The sequence below is a fragment of the Arachis duranensis genome, chromosome 3 (genome assembly GCF_000817695.3).
Source record: "Arachis duranensis cultivar V14167 chromosome 3, aradu.V14167.gnm2.J7QH, whole genome shotgun sequence".
NCBI classification, from domain to species: Eukaryota; Viridiplantae; Streptophyta; class Magnoliopsida; order Fabales; family Fabaceae; genus Arachis; species Arachis duranensis.
Window position 1 is genome coordinate 44476973 of NC_029774.3, and position 4914 is coordinate 44481886.

The window sequence follows — 4914 nt, forward strand, 5'->3', positions numbered from 1 at the left end:
AAAACATGCAATTGACACCAAACTTAAAAATTGACACTAGACTCAAACAAGAAACACAAAATATTTTTTATTTTTATGATTTTATTACTTTTTTTGTATATATTTTTCGAAATTTTATAGGAAAAAGAAAATAAAAAATTCAAAATTTTTAATAAGATTTCTAAGAATCTTTCAATGTTAGCCTAAAGCTCCAATCCAAGGGTTGGACATGGCTTACTAGCTAGCCAGCTTTAGGATATAAATCAAGCATGCAACAGCTGATACTTCATCCAACTCCATATACATGCCTTTTATGTTGACAAGTGGAAGTCTCAATCCAAAAGAATTTGAATATGGCTTTACAGCCAGCCAGGCTTCAACATGTTACCATGAAACTCTAGAATTCAGTCTTAAAAATTTAGAATAATTTTCGAAAACAAAAGAAAAAATTTTTGAAAGATTTTTGAAAATTTTTTGAAAATAAAACAAAAAGAAAATTACCTAATCTGAGCAACAAGATGAACCGTCAGTTGTCCAAACTCGAACAATCCCCGACAACGGCGCCAAAAACTTGGTGCACGAAATTGTGATCTCTAATAATGGCATTCAACTTGATATGCGCATCTACTAACTTAGCACTTTCTTCACAACTTCGCACAACTAACCAGCAAGTGCACTGGGTCGTCCAAGTAATAAACCTTACGTGAGTAAGGGTTGATCCCACGGAGATTGTTGGCATGAAGCAAGCTATGGTCATCTTGCAAATCTCAGTTAAGCGGATAATAAATAGTTATGGAGTTTTTGAATAATAATAATAAATAAACAGAAAATAAAGATAGAAATACTTATGTAAATCATTGGTGGGAATTTCAGATAGGCGTATGAAGATGCTGTGCTCCTTCTGAATCTCTGCTTTCCTACTGCCTTCATCCAATCCTTCTTACTACTTTCCATGGCAAGCTGTATGTAGGGCATCACCGTTGTCAATGGCTACATCACATCCTCTCAGTGAAAATGGTCCAAATGCTCTGTCACAGCATGGCTAATCATCTGTCGGTTCTCGATCATGTCGGAATAGAATCCATTGATTTTTTTGCATTTGTCATCACACCCAACAATCGCGAGTTTTGAACTCGTCACAGTCATTCAATCCCTGAATCCTACTTGGAATACCACAGACAAGGTTTAGACTTTTCAGATTCTCATGAATGCCGCCATCAATTCTAGCTTATACCACGAAGATTCTGGTTAAGGAATCCAAGAGATATGTGTTCGGTCTAAGGTAGAACGGAAGTGGTTGTCAGTCACGCGTTCATAGGTGAGAATGATGATGAGTGTCACAGATCATCACATTCATCATGGTAAAGTGCAATGAATATCTTAGAACAGGAATAAACTAAATTGAATAGAAAATAGTAGTAATTGCATTGAAACTCGAGGTATAGCAGAGCTCCACACCCTTAATCTATGGTGTGCAAAAACTCCACCGTTGAAAATACATAAGTGATGAAGTTCCAGGCATGGCCGAATGGCCAGCCCCCATGTATGATCAAAAGACTGAATGGTCAAGAGACTATACTGTCAAAGACACCTAGTACAATAGTAAAAAGTTCTATTTATACTTAACTAGCTACTAGGGTTTACATAAATAAGTAATTGATGCAGAAATCCACTTCCGGGGCCCACTTGGTGTGTGCTTGGGCTGAGCTTGAGCTTTACACGTGCAGAGGCTTCTTTTGGAGTTGAACACCAAGTTGTAACGTGTTTTTGGCGTTCAACTCTGGTTCGTGACGTGTTTCTGGCATTTGACTCCAGAATGCAATATAGAACTGGCGTTGAGCGCTAGTTTACATCATCTAATCTTGAATAAAGTATGAACTATTATATATCCCTGGAAAGTTCTGGATGTATACTTTCAAACGCCGTTGAGAGCGCGCCATTTGGAGTTTTGTAGCTGCAGAAAATCCATTTCGAGTGTAGGGAGGTCAGAATCCAACAGCATAAGCAGTCCTTTGACAGCCTTTTATCAGAGTTTTGCTCAGGTCCCTCAATTTCAGCCAGAAAATACCTGAAATCAAAGAAAAACACACAAACTCATAGCAAAGTCCAGAAATGTGAATTTAGCATAAAAACTAATGAAAACATCCCTAAAAGTAGCTAGATCATACTAAAAACTATCTAAAAAAATGCCAAAAAGCGTATAAATTATCCGCTCATCACTTTTCAATCTTACTTCACCCCGAAGATACCTTCTCTTCCCCAGTTTCATCTCATTACTAGGCCTACTATTAAGATCTAGGGTTAAAAGAGTGAAAATAAAGGTTTAGAGGTTTAAAATCATGTTTAAAATACAAAAATCCCATTGGCTGAAAATGGGGGTCACGCCCACGCGTATTCGTGGGCCACGCACACGCATGGGAGTGCATTACTAAAATGTCACAGGTATGGGCGGGCCATGCTCGCTAATGAGCGGATATTTTATACACTTTTTAATGATATTTTCTTAGTTTTTTTAGTATATTTTGTTAAGTTTTATTATGTTTTAGTAGGTTTTAATGCAAAATTTACTTTTTGGATACTACTTTGAGTTTTTGTGTTTTTCCTATGATTTTAGGTGAATTTTGGGTGAATTTGACAAGTTTTGGCAAAGTCTAATTCAGAGGCAAGGAAAGCATAGCAGATGCTGTCAGATTCTGACCTCCATACACTCAAATGAGCATTTCTAGAGCTACAAGGATCCAAATGATGCATTATTAACGGCATTGGAAAGCTAACTTCTAGAGCTTTCCAGAAATATATAATAGTTTATACTATTTCTTGGATTGGATAGCCCAAAACGGGTGTTGAACTCCCAAACTACCCCCTAGTGGGCGTTGAACGCCCCAAGAGGACCAAGGCCAACGTTGAACGCCCAAACCTGGCGTTCAATGCCACAAGGGCAGCAAGGAAGTAGCATATTCACTCCCTAGTGGGCGTCCAACTCCCACTCATTCAAGTTAAAAGCCAAGCTCAGCCGAAACACTCACCAAGTGGGCCCAGAAGTGGATTTTCGTACCTTTAGCTTAGTTTATTTCATTTTTGTAATTATTAATATCTTTTTAGGTTTAGTATTAGTATATATAGGTGAAGATCACCCATGTTTAAGATCTTTAGCCCCTCAAAACATTTCACACGTTATTCTCTATACAGTATGAGCAACTAAACCTCCTAGGTTAAGGTTAGGAGCTTTGTTGATTCCTATGGATTAATGCAATTACTTTTCTACTTCAATCTATGTTTGATTCTATTCTATGATCTATTGTTGTCCTTCGTCCTTATGAATCTCGATTCTACATGAGTTTCTTACGAGTTCTGACCCGGATAGTTTTGAGTTATAGCTTGAGAATGCATCACGGGTTCCAATAAGTTATTTGGGCTAATTGGGGTATGTGACATAAAACCTCGTTAGTCAGGGGTAATTGAGGTTCATGTGGCTCTAAGGGCTAGAATCATAGAGCGTCATTCTATGATCCAGAAGATCCGACCTTGTTTGTGGTGTTTTGAGTAGGATCATCAAGAGATTGAATTGCGTGCACTTTACCCTCTCCCAGATTGATCTAGCCTATTTGGGTGTTTGGTTTGGACTTGAGGAGATTAATGACCACAACCAATGGATTAATCACTTATAGCCTTGCCATTGGAGGAATCATTCATCATTGGAGTAGTTAGTATGACGTGTTGATCCAGAAGAATAAGCATCTCCGAAGCCTTAACTGATCTCTCACTACTGTTCTACATTTTGTTATTATTGTTTTTTTATGTGCCTACAACAAACAACAACTATCTTTCTATTTGTCTAACTAAGATCTGTAGGATAACCACAGCTTGCTCAATCTGGCAATCCTCGTGGGATTCGACCCTCACTCACCTAAGGTATTACTTGGAAGACCCAATGCACTTGCCAGTTTAGTTGTGCGAGTAACAAATTTGCACACCAAGTTTTTGGCACTGTTGCCGGGGATTGTTCGAGATTGACAAACTACCAGTTGTCGTACTCCTTAGATCAGGTACTTTTACTGCTTTTCTTTTAATTGTGTTGCACTTCAGAAATCTCCTTTTCAAAAACTTAATGTGAGTCATCTATTTTTTTGTTTGAGTCTTGCGCCAAATTTTAAGTTTGGTGTCCTTTTGATTTTCGTTGATTTTTCTTCTTTTAAATTTTTCAAAATCTGTTCTTAGTTCTTTCTTATTGTTCGAATTATTCTTGCTATTTCTCTTTATTTAATTTCAAAATCTCTAAGTTTGGTGTCTTTTAGTGTTTTTCTCTCTCTATTTTCAAAAATTGTGTTTAGTTTAAAAAATTTTAAGTTTGGTGTCCAATCGGTTGTTTCCTTTTTAAATTGAATTGAACTTTTGATATTGGATATTGAAATTGTGCAAGTGAAAGCGCAAAATTGATATAGAAGCACAATACACAATAACCAATGCAATAATAAACAGAAAACTCCTTATTCATCATGAAATATAATGAAAAAGTCACATGGTAAAGGTACTTATTGCAAAAAGTGACAAGTTTGATAACAATCAAGTCAAGTCACTCAAACAAATGCAAGACATTAACAAGAAACAAGTACCGGTCATGTGATTAATTTGGTATGAAAATCATGATGAACAAGTAATCTAATTCAGTTCACTAAAGTAAAAGTGCACAATTCATGATTAAGATGCCAAACAAGGATATAGTCTAATGCATATGGTAGCTACAACATATGAATCAAACTCACAATTCATTTAGGCAATCAAATTAAGATGCAATGCTCGGTGCACATATTCATCAAATTTTAAACAAGAAGCAACCCAATCAACATCAATCAAACACTCACAATTTATTCAATTAACAACAATTAAACTAAAACTAATATAATGACTAAAATGAAAATGAGATGCAATTAAAAG